A 13,351-nucleotide genomic window follows, 5' to 3' on the forward strand; every position below is an offset into this window, starting at 1 on the left:
AGCCTGGACTTAAAATGTGAGGGTTTTCTTTATTCACATTTACCCGGAATAAGAGAAAATATTTCCATTGATGAGTCAGTAGCATCGTCGCTGTCAACAGATATAATAGGAGCCCTGTCACAAGGATTATCACAGGATTTGTCACAAAGATTACTTAAAATTTTGTTGGTCAAAGCATTGTTGAATGTACTACATGGAAAAAACGTGTACCAGTGAATCATCACAGATAATTCCTTTTTCAGGGAAATACCATTCACTCAGGACTCAGTACTACAAACACCTGAACACGCTTAACCTTCTGTGCCCTTAGTAGCCCTGCTGAGATTCAGCACATACATAACTGTTTTCAAGATCAATGAATAATTATTTTAAGTTGAAAAACTGAGAACAAGACAATGATAAACAGAAACAAAAAAATGGGGAGAACCAAAGGAAAGAAATATCAAAAAATGAGGTTGTTGGATGTTTTGCATGAGTTTATACATTTTTTCAGTATTCATGAATTTTATAAGCATATTCATCTTCATATAAACATAGTTTTTCTTTAAGCAGAATATATTTTAATTGGGTTTGGTGTGTGTCAGTTAATATTATTAAAGCATGATTGTTGCAGGTCCAAACTATTTAACTGCAACTCTTGACTGACATTATTGTTATACTGCTGCTCACCCTATGGGCTTCATTATTTATCATCCTTTTTTTTTCACTCTCTCCTTTTACAGCTTCACTTGTGAATGACAGTTCTTACGTATTCCTTTTTCTGTCTTGCCTCTAATTTTTTTCCGCATTTACACATGTGTAAGATGAGAAACTGAGCAAGACAGAAAAAGCAGTGTATGAAAGTTACTATGCCCTAAGAGGAGAACCAAAGTATATGGATATACAGGTAGGTATAAAGATTTATAGATAGATATGCACATATTTATATACGTTATTACTGAACAGAAATACAAGTACTTATATAAAGAGAAATATTCCTTACATTAATCTCAACATCATATTGTAAATATGTATATGTACATACAGTGTAAACATTGTAAAATATTAGTGAGGTGGGAAAACTCCATCTCAACAGTAAGGGAAGAATTGACCTCTTCCAATTTCTACTCTGTCTTCTGGAAACAAGTGTTTCCAACGTGCATAGGCAATAAATGAACTCAAGCACTAATCAGTATGCCACATAGCACAAGACAGGAGGATAATGTACTTTGCCCCGTGCATTCTTTTTTTAATTATTAACGTCAGGTGTTACAACCACCTTATATAATTTTGTAATGATACAAAGGTGCAGTCAGGTAAGGGAAGAATCAAACATAAAGATCCTTTATACTCTGTAGATATGTCATACAACAACAGAGGTACATACATACATATATATAAAACCATTATTTCAAACTTTCTTTCAAGCTGTGTCTTTGGGGATTAGTGGTGTTCAGATCTTTTATATATTTATGATTCACATATATTAGAATAGTCAGAAGAGGCAATAAAACCCTTAGGGAATCACCCATACAGTAACCATTCTCCCAATTTGACATAGTCCTTTTTACCAAAACCCTTGTATGTCAAGCATCCACTGTTTCATCCCATTTTCAATCTGCTTTGTGTTAAGCAAGATGCTATGAAGTGAATCTACACCCACAGTTTCTTGAAAATTAAAATGTCATGCCACATATGCTACAGGTATTCAACTGCACCCTTTGGAGAGGCTCACAGGGTTACTAAACTGTGGCTCCTCACAGCTGTAAGTGCATTAAAGAGGGGGAATATTTTGTACTGTAGCACAACAGGAGTGCATGCATGCTTTATGCCACATTTTGGCTTCAAATGGCCGTAAGAGGTTAAAATGTAATAAAGTTCCAAAATGCAGTAGCAATTTTCACGGTTGTTTGTTTTCTAAAGTATCACATAGCACTGGATAACGGGTGAAGAAAGGCTGGAACGCCTGCACCATTTACACTGGACAGCAGACCAATGTCTTGGAAACACCTTTGAAGTTGATGCCTAGGGCAGTTTTCTGTGATACATGCGGGGTGTGAAGTAGTTGTATCAGGGGAGATACATCTAGAATACAATCCTGCCACTTCTGGGCTGAGCACCTGACTCACTCAACTGCTATATGATAAAACAGGCACCACATAATAGCATTTTACATTTCCTCAGGTGCCTGGGGGATAGAAAAACACTTGCCCACCCAATATGGAGTTACAACAGCCTTGTAAGCATAAAGTAGGCATTTTGGAGCACTCAAGATAACTTCCCAATTATCTTGAATGGATTAGAATGTTGAAAGAGGATTCGTGCATCAAATTTAGGCACCTTTGCAATTAGGTAGTCCTAGAAAGTGAGTGAACTGAATTGTTTGCTCACTGTTGGTACTTTTAGATGTTTAAATGCTATTTTAGGTGTAAGCAAGGTGTGCTGCATCCCAGTCCATGAAAATGTAGGAGAAAATAAGTACATTGCAGGCACTGTGCAGTCTCAGAATTGAAACAAAACCTCTCGTTCCAGCTGTCACCCCTTCCGATTACCTGTTCATACTCCATGGGGTGTTATGTATTTGGGAAGAGACACATTTCTATACTACGAAAGGATGCCAGATCCTTTCAGCAGGGAATAAGCACCAAGTGCACTAGACAAATGCTCTACAATAACATTATCAGCTCATTAAAGTTTGATGTGAATGTTCACAGAACATAGAGATTATACTTAGTAATAACTAAAAAATAATTAAATTAACACTAAGGCAGAGATAAATCATTTAAACTTGTTTGCGTGCATGTGATACATAAGCAGACATAAGTTCTCATTGCTTAAAAAAAAAAAGAAAAAAGTGAATAGATGACAATGGCTTCTTTGTGGCACAAATAAATGACTTGCTGTGGGCTGTTGTGCTGTAGGTTGTGCATGTACATAGCCCGTTATGAACTCCTTACAGGGTTTTTTTGGCTCATTTCCTGTACAAAGTTTTCAAGATTTCCCCACTGCATTGGCATTTTCTGGAACTTTCTTGTTCATTTTTCATTTCAGCTTGAACCTGGCTCTATATTTTTTTCCCTTAGCACTCTCATTTTCCTTTGTTGTTCTTATTATTAATCTTTAAGGTTTATTTAAATTATAGATGCTTTCCTTTTGTGAGGGGCTGAGGTGCAAAAAAATTTAATAGAACAGTGCATGAAGGGGAAATCCTGCCTGGCCAAGCTGATAGCCTCCTCCGATGGGATGGCTGGCTCAGGGGATGAACGGAAAGCAGAAGATATTGTTTATCTTCACTTTAGCAAGTGAACTTCTTCTGCCCTGTCTCCCACAACATCTTCATGGACAAACTGAGGATGTACAACCTAGAAAAATGGACCATCATTGAAAACTGGATGAATTGCAAGGCTCTGAGGGAAGTGATTAGTGGAGAAAAGTCCACTGGAGCCCAGCCATCAGCAGCAAATCCCAGAGGTGAATACCAGGTTCAATACTATTTAATGTTTTCATTAATTATGTTGATTGTGGGACAGGCTGCACCCTCAGGATGTTTGCAGATGAGTCAAAGCTGGGAGGAGAAGTTATACATCTGATGGGAGTGCCACCATTCAGAGGGACCTTGAGAGGCTATGGAAGTGGGCAAAAAAGAATCTCATGAAGGTCAGCAAAAGGACATGCCAAGTCCCACCCCTGAGGAGGAATAACACGAGGCACCAGGACAGGCTGGTAGCCAAGTGGCTGGAGATCAGCTTTGCAGAAGCTGACCTGGTGGTACTGACAGATACAAGGTTAAGAATGAGCCATCAATGAGTCCTTGTGAGAAAGAAAGCCAAGAGCCTCCCGGGCTGTACTAGAAGAAGCATTGCAGCAAGTTGTGGGAGATTACCCTTCCCCTCTGCACACTCCTAGTGACAGACATCTGGAGGGCTACGTCCAGTTCTGGACTTTTTTACTACAACGGATGTCAGCCACTGAAACAGAGAGGTTGTGGATTCTCTATAATTTGAGACATTCGAAAGACAGTTAGACACAGCCTTGGGTATCCTGCTCTACATAACTCTTTGGTAGGGGATTAGACCATGGATTTCCTGAGGCTTTCCAAGAAGTCTGTGATCCTAGACTCCCTGCTTCCCTGTACTGACCCAGATTCATTTCTAGAATAAGTTCAAATGAGCAAGCGGGTTTTATTTTAACATTCAAGATGCAGGGCATCAAAGGCTCCAGAGACCGAGAAATGCAATACGAGGTGAAGGCATGCTGGAATCTAGGCTATGTAAAGGCTCTTACTCTGTGACTCAAAGCACACAAAGAAGTATTGGTAGGTCTTCACGTTCCAGGAGCAAATCATGCTGACAAACTCTCCCATTTAATTCTTTCCTAAAATCTTATTTTATCATTTAGGATCTGCTGAATGTCTGGTAACAGTTTTTTAGGAAATATCCTTCATTTTCTATTTTCTGTACTAGGTTAAATGGATGAGCAATTTTGTATATGCTTATTAATATCTTGGACGCTGAATACATCAAATCTAGAAATAAATTATTCTTAGCAGAGTCCTTGATATATTGCTTCAGGAAAGAATCATTTGTTATGTCAGTCATTCCACATGCCATCAGCCAATATCTCAAAGGTTTCTTCGTAATTATTAGGGAGGCTAAAATCACCCATAATCACAATCTTACCTGTCTCCCTTATCTGATCATATAGTATTTCATTCTCCTGCCTTTCCTGTCATGTTTTCTCTTGCAGTCCCCTGCTATTAGGCCTTAAGACACTATCTACGAGCTCAATCCAATTGATTGTCTGGAGTTGCAGTTCTTTTATGTGTCTTTTATTCCTCAACAGATAAGGGAAAATCTTCCGTTTCAGATCTTTTCTTTGAAACATTCTATAAGCATGTATTCAACATTAAACCTTCAGTTTGGGGAGGGAAAAAAAACCACAACAAAACCCCCCAAGGCTTTCACTGTACTGTTATTTCCATGCGTTTTCGTACACATTTCTGATTGTAAATTGTTAATAAATTGTTCATGAGAACACATTCACATGAGCAGTTTACTTCTACATTTTAACATGTTCTACATCATGCATTTTTTAGCTTGGTTCCATAAGCTCGTGAACCCTAATGAGACATGTATATGCCTATGTGTGCTTGTCTGTGTTTCTGCATGTTTGCATGACTCTCCGTCAATTCTTTAAATTGTTGTGAGCCATCTTACTGATTTCAAAGTGAGTTCAAAAATTATGAAGACATCTGAAAAACATCAATTTTCTTTAAATTTCATGAATCTATGAAGTGGCAGAGCGACACCCTGTCTAATGCTGCTACTCAAAGTTGAATAGACCTAATCTACCAAATAGCAAAGAATCTACAAGGGGGAGATACCATGGAAACCTGCACTAAGGTAGTGTAACTTCTGCTGCCCATGTCTAGTACTTCTGTGTTCATTATCATACCTTGCTTTCTCGTCATTACCAGATTTCACTCTTCTTCTTCCTTCCCTTCATTTATTTGCTTTCATTTACTTGCCAGAAATAGATTAAGAACAAATGTAAAGAACATTGGAACACCAATGTTAAATACATTTTCCCCAGGAATTTTTAAGGGAAAAAACCATCAAAAAAACAGATTCTTTTTTGTTCCCCCTTATTCCCCATCACTGTTCTGCATTTTTTTTGTGATCAAGGACACAGCCTGTCCTTTCTGATGCTAGCAGCTTTTAAGCTGCATGAAAGCAATGTAATGCATTTGCTGAGGGAGGGTATGGCAAGGCACTGCCAATCACTTTAAACTTAGATCAGTTATATGCTTTAGATAGTGACAGAAAGCAATAATCTAACACAGAGGTGATGTGTAAGATAATGTCATCTTAGCTGCACTTCAATTGTAGTACTCTATCTCCTCTTGATATATGACATCTACAGACAGAAAAGACATTGTACCTTCCATGCATTGTCTCCTGTGTCCTTTTGAGAGATCCCACGTTTCCTGGTATCCTGCTGTATGCCAAGCTAACCTACTTATGGCACACAGCTGTGGTTTCTCCCTTGATGGTACCTTTTAGTGCTCCACTGGCTCCTTAGACTTCTCTGAAGTCCTTCAAAGACATGTGAAACAGCAATGTGTGTTTAACATACTGCTGGGTGAGTCAGTTTGCCTCTGGCAGCCATGCAGCAAGATTCTCAAAGTGCTGTCTATACTCAGATACCCCTCAGTTATACATATATAAAATATACTCAGTTATTTTATCCACCCCTTACTACGCTTACTGTGTGGGCTGAGTGCCTTGGGTCAACTTTACATCTGGAGCTTCTATCTTCCAGGCATGGTCTATACACTCTTGGAACCCTTCCAGGGAATTCATTCACATAGTGTGTAAATGTCAGCCTAAGTCGGCCTAAGGCTACTATATGTAATTTAAATCTACAGATAAACAAGATAGAGACACAGGCAGGTGATGGTGCCTAGTTTAGGTTTTCTGTAGATTTGCGTTAATTTCTGAGTTTGGTCATAAAGCACGGCGTCTCAAAAATCCAGCTGAGCTTTTACACTGCCACATGCCCTCCTTCCCTGTGAGCGTTAGTTTATCACACCAGCTATCTGACCGAGGCACATGACTGAATCTGTTCAGTAGCTAAGCGTTTTGGCTGACTTTATCATCCTCATATCCTACACCTTCAAGAGAAACTGCTTACCTTTGCTTAAGTAAAAATGAAACCTTTTGTCTCTTGAGAGGTATTAAATGTTAAATTATAAAACATCACTAAAAACCTGAGATTGTCCGTCTCCTGTGGATCCTTTTTCTATTGCTATGAGAAAAAATAATCAGTGAACAACTTGAACGAGATATTGTTCTGCCAGTCTTGGAAAAATCCAGAAAGCCCAGAACTACATACAAATTAATTATTAAAAATAATACTATACAGTACTGTCATTTTGTTTCATGTCGTAGAATATTTCTCTGACAAACTACATCCTGAAAGTCTTTTTGAAGTTGTAATATACACCTTAGAGATCAAAATAATAGCGATTGAAAAGAGAGCAAAAGGGCAAGAGATAACCAGTGAAGAAATGTTTTCAGATGTGGTTTGCAAATGGATGGAAAAGCAGAGTGTGATGCAAAGAGCATTTAAAACAAGAGCAAAGAAATATAGTCACAAAATTGTAGAAAGATAGCAGAGGCAAGCGCTACATAAATGAAAAGGTAGGACACTGGGGAGGTTGCTAAAGTACTGTGATATCAATAGAGTTAGACTGATCCCTATTGGGCTTTCTTTTTCAATGGTGCTGGAAATGTGGAATATCTGCCACCTAAACGGTAAATATTTTTTAATATTCCCCCAAATTGTAACAGTTTTTCATAGTTTGCTTATAGCTATACATACTTATGGAAAGCTTTCCTTACAGAAGGAAAAAACCCCATGAAATCTTTAGAAATACAGATTTTTGCTAAGCATTTTTTTTATTTATTTAGTTTATAATAATGCAATAAAAACTAGTTCCATGTGTTATGAAATTTACTTGTTATGAAATGTTTAAATGTTATGAAAAAAAGACTAGGATAAGAGTCATCTCATCTAAATTAGGCATTTACAGTGGAGATTTTGACATCCGAGCTAGCAACACAGGGGTCCCTTTATAGTCCTTGAAGAGAAATGGACAGAAATGGACAATTTTGTGTCATGGTTCATCTCTCTCTGGACATCTAAAACAGGTCAGATGAATGGCACCCTGCAGTGATTATCCTTCCCTGTACAGAGGGCTGAGGACAGTTCATTCGGACTTCAGCACCTACACTGAAAACCTCTGCGGGTAGATGAGATGAAACTTCTCCTAGGCACCACAGGCTCCACAAACCACGGCATTGCTTGTTTCCCGCATTATATACTGCCTGAGACAGCCACGCTTCTAGCTGGGCTGGCTCATATTTGGACCCATGGCTGGGCAAGATTCAGGTCTTAATGCATCTGTTGTGGTTTAATCCCAGCTGGCAACTAAACGGTAAAGATTTTCAATATTCCCCCTAATTGTAACAGTTTTTCATAGTTTGTTTAAGCAGTACATACTTATAGGAGCTGGCAAAGGAATAAAACATGTCTTGGATGACTTTTAGGACCATGTTTTTAACATGATTTTCAAGGGGGAAAAAAAGGCTGCCTGGTTCTCACACATAGGTTCAGCTGTCTACAGACCTGAATTCTTAATTTTAACCCAAACAGCTTTCCTATCACAGTACAATACGTGATTATTGCTGAGATTAATCTGACATTTGTCTGACTCTGCTGACAGTCACAGCTCTGGACTTAACAGCACAGTACATGAGTAGTACATGAGCCATTAGCAGAATGTGTAGTTAGGATAAAATATTTACTAGTGACAGACATTTTCGTTTTAGTCTGTGGCCTACTGCCTTGATATTAACTTTCTCAGGTTCAGTTGTCAATTACTAAGATAAGGATGATTTCTTTATCATTATTTTTTTAGGTTCCTACAGTGACTATAAATGGAATATTCTCGATACAAACTTTTGGGTTTTTTTAAGGATTGGATACATTTAATCCTGAGACTGCTTGAATATACTTCATTATAATTGTCTTATATTCAGTAGCTATGTGTGGTAAAAGGAGTACTGACATTCAGAAGCTCCATCTGAAATGACTTAATCAAACCTTAAGACAATGATTTCTGACAAAAGAGATTTGTCTTTTCAGGTATAGACTGTTATACCATCTACTTGCATACAGAAAAGTGCTTTGGGATGTCAGTCAAGTTGCATGTAAATATACAATTACTAATGATAAAGCTAGATAATGTAGCACGCACGAATCCAAGATTCCTTTTATGTCAGTCTCCATGTCTTCTTACCTTTACACTGTTAAGCTTCGTTCTATATGTTATAGGAATATTTTACAGCTAAAAAACTACAGCCATTTTTTTCACACTAGGTATCACCACCAACCCTGCTCCACACACACACCTGTACTGCCTTGAATTCGATGTTGATTATCTCCAGGGCATTCCTTGAAACAAAAGCAAAGATAAAATCTGCCTAGCTTGAAGGTAACAGATCTCTTCATCTGGAACAAGCTAGTTTTATTAATATGCTGTCAGAAAATGGAAAATAATAATAAAAAAAACCCCACCACCATGGTTTGAAAGAAAATTTTAAGTACACATATAAATTTGTTTTGTTTCATATACCAGCATCTCACGATCTTTCATAGAAATACAAAACTTTTAGTAGTGTGGGAGTTCCTTAACAAAATGCAGACAAGTTGCCCTATCCAAAACAATCATCCCAAATGCTGCTGTGCATATTAAGAGCATTTATTGATTATTTGATGCATATGATGACCCATGTAAGATTCCTGTTCTGCAGTATTTGATACTCCAGCCAGTGACTTGAGCTGATCTGCAACTTTCTTTGCATGACACTCGAAGGGAAGTCATTTGGGTTTGTGTGTATTTCAGCACCCTTCTTCCTTCAAATTAACCATTTAGATGGGAGTATTCATTCAGACCATCCCTATATGGAGCATATTCTTGAGGATGACATTATAAGCTTCTGCTTGGCATGTGAAGAGCAGAACCCTGACTGCCATCAGTAAGGACATGAGATAGACTTTATCTTGTTCATCTTGAGTGTGTTTTGTCTGTAATTTCCCTCATTGACCAGTGAAAATCAAATTAATGGCATATAGAGATAATTTAGATAGAATTCTGATATTAGTTTTCAGTTCAACATCTACTGCAGAGAAACTAATGCCACATATAGGCACAGCCACAACTAGGCTCTCTCAGTTTGACTTTTCAGAAAGAACTTTATGGGCTCTGTGATTTAAATTTTCTTTGACATTTTTTATTACATGGTTTTGAAAAAATTCCAAAAGGTAAGAAGAGAACAATAAGTAGTATCAGAAAAATGGAGAATGACATGAAATCAGCAGCCCTGTGGGTTCAAAGGAAAAAAAAAATCTCTGCCATTTTTACATAAACAGACAATAGGTGTTACAATGGTGCACAATTAAACATCACTTAAGCAAAAATAAACAAGCTTGCAAAAATGTTATTAAGGCTGAAAACAATGGAACTGTTAATGTTGCCCTTGCAAACTTAATTCTGTGTCTCAATTCACTAAATGAGGCAGGGATCCTCTGTGATGATGTAAAAAATATCTATGTGACGTTAATTGACAACGGTCTTACTGTTTCTCAGAGGAAAAAATAAAAAGTCACTGGAATAGCTCATACTGAAATGTGGTAGGCAACCAAAATGTACTGATTGCTACCAGCTTTCCCTACAACTGATTATATTTGCAGGATTGTTAGAATATGGCTTGTAATGAGAAACCAACTCAACCTTGACAACAGAAAGATGTTAGTTTCTCTTTAGTTAACCTCCGAATGTTATGAATTATTATATAGAGAGGTCTTCAATTGTAATGCATGCAGATCAAATCCTTGCTTCTATTATTTTGTCAGTTGTTTACAGCACATTAACTTCACACCTATCAGGGGGTTTTAAACTATTGTGTGAATAATTAAATCATACCGTCTCCCTTATACATCCATGCAGGACTGAGTATCAACAGCGTGGTTTCCTGACGTTTGCTGTATAATCCAGGTTATTTCCAAAGATACTTTAAGCAATGTAGTTCTGCACAGAGAGTTTCTTAAAAGTTGAGGGGTTCAAGCCTTTCCTATTTTCCATGGCAAGGCAATGCATTTTATTATGCGTTACAACATGTATCTGCTATTTTAATATACAAATAGAAGCTTTGCTGCAGAAGTTACATCAGTACCCAGTTTTTGAAAGTTAGCTATTCTGTAATTTGAGGGTTTGTGCATTTCACAGGCTAGAAGTGTGAAGCTACTGCAAAACTTCACATGTTCTGAAGACTTTGCTTATCTCTGTGGAGGCAGAAAGACAAATTAATGGCAGAGTTGTGGTGGTCTCCTTCACCTAGGAGTTATAGTAGTAGTCAAATAGAACCTGACAATGAGAAAAAGTATTTTCAGTACTTAATAACACACTTCCTTGTCCTCGTTTTTATTACTGCTATAGTAGCTTAGTACTTCATTGAACACCCATGCAAATGTATTGAATAAATATAATCAGCCAATCTGCAAGTCAATTTAAAGTATTACGATGGTAAACTTTCATATTGGGTCAAAAATCCTCCCCCCACAAAAAGAAGAAAACCCCAACCCAACTTTATTAAAACAAATGTGTAAAGACCTCCCTCTCATAGCAATGCTAGTTGGTGCAATTGTAATATTATATTAATGAGCTTTGGGAATTGATGATTTTAGAATTTCTAGCCTCTCAGCTTTGATCCATTAGTGGGTATAGATTCAGTGGGAGTTAGCACAATTGGGCAAAGGCTGCCTAAGTGGAAAATTGATCCTGGTAAGTGCTAGCTTACTTGCTTGACACATTAATGTTTCCCGTTTTAGTGCTCTGAACTTTTGCTCTGTGATAATGTGAGTTCAAGTCCCACTTGGGATGTTGAACTTTCAGTAAAGACTTAGAGCGAGCATGGGGGATCTGTCATTCCTTTACATTTTAATTAAAAGGATAAGTTGAAACTAATGGAGAAAATATAATGAAATTACCATCATCATCATCTAGTTCTGGAACTGGGAAATAGACCTTTTCTGTCACTTAGTCAAGGGAATGGTTGACTAGGGAGTTAAAGCAGGCACTGACAAGTATTGAAAGGTGCTACATCCAAAGTCTGAGCTCTTTAGTCACTGTCTCCCTTTCCACCCAGCCTGCTGGAAGAAAAAAAATAAGTAAGAAAGAAAAAAAAAATCCAAACCAGATAAATCCAATGACTTTGAACAGAGTTTGCACCTCAAGCATTTATTAATCAGACATAAAACAAATGAAATTAAATAAATGGGTAGTTTCAAGAGCACCTTACAGACTAATTAAATGGCTCTCACAGAACTCCTGGGAGATAGGCAATTAAGTAAAATTCCAAAGAGATAAATTGGAAAAGTTGGGTAGAGAGATGAACTAGAGAAAGGCACCCAGGGATTCAAAGTTAATGATAAAGTGAAACTTCCTCAGGTCCCATCCTGTGCTTAGATAAGTTGAGTGAGACTGAATCTACAGAAAAAAATTGCATTTACCTAGGTCAGTGTTGAATGATTACAACTTAGTAACATAAGCACTGGTACTTTGATCATTTTCTTGACAACATGACTATGGCAAATGAAAAAAATTATATGAGATTACCTCTGGCATTTAGATATCAATGTCACAGCTACTACTGATGGATAAACACCACTGCACAGCACTTGGTGTATCATCAGTTCTAAAAAGAGAAATAAAACACTCTACGATTTGAAGGCTTAACCACATTTTTAATGTCATTTTTTTTTCTGAAATAACATCTTCCAGCAGACAGACGTAACCGTTCATGTGCTGTTCTCCTCACAACTGCTTTTCCTACACTGAGTCCAAGAGCTCAGAAGCAGGCTCTAATTAGATGACTTTCATATTTTTAACCACCTTCCAGAGTTGTCTCATCTTATAATCTGTTGCCAAGCTCATAAAGTTCACTTGACCCCCGTTGCTCTAGACATTGGTGGATGTAAGCAAAAATGACAAATTAGTTGGATCCCAGGAAAAGCGTCTGGGCAAAACAGTTATGGGAGGAGAACAAATGAAACAAAAATCCCTTCCTTCATTTGAAGGTTTGATCCCAGGGCAGTATGAGTTCAATAATGCTATCAACGGGGTGGAAGGGCTGGAAGAGGCACCATGTACTGTGGGACTAACCAGACTGGCACTGCTTGATTTTTAGTCTGTGTGAGGGAGGTCCCATCAAATTGAATGAGAAATGCCTCACAATTACATGGCCCACTGCTTCAACACTAAAGCAGGCTTCCTGCTACCTATCAAGCCCTCTTCCTTAACATTACCCCTATGACATACACAAATACCAAGAATTATCAGCCAGTTTGGCCAACTCAACTGTTTACCTAGTATTTATTATCAAGGGGGTTTTGGGGAACATGGGGAAGAGTTTCCTCCAATCATTTCAGAGACCCTATTAAAGAGACAACAATACTAAATGTTTAATCCATAACTGCTCAGCAGAAAAAAAAATGTGCCTTTAAGTATATGATCGAAACTAAGCTACTATTTAAATTTTTTTGCTAAACTGTGCTAAGATTGGACATATAACTAGTGTTCAATGTCCAGGTAAATACTTTCCCAATCAAAACCCTCTGATGCTGTTTACAGTGATGCTTAGGCAAAGCTAAAGATCTACTTTGCAGCAGGTGATGCATGTCTGAAAAGTAAACCAGGCTCCCAGATAGTGGATTTAGAACACCCCAAAGGAGAACTTAGGCCGCCGCA

The sequence above is a fragment of the Falco rusticolus genome, chromosome 2 (assembly GCF_015220075.1).
Source record: "Falco rusticolus isolate bFalRus1 chromosome 2, bFalRus1.pri, whole genome shotgun sequence".
Lineage (NCBI taxonomy): Eukaryota > Metazoa > Chordata > Aves > Falconiformes > Falconidae > Falco > Falco rusticolus.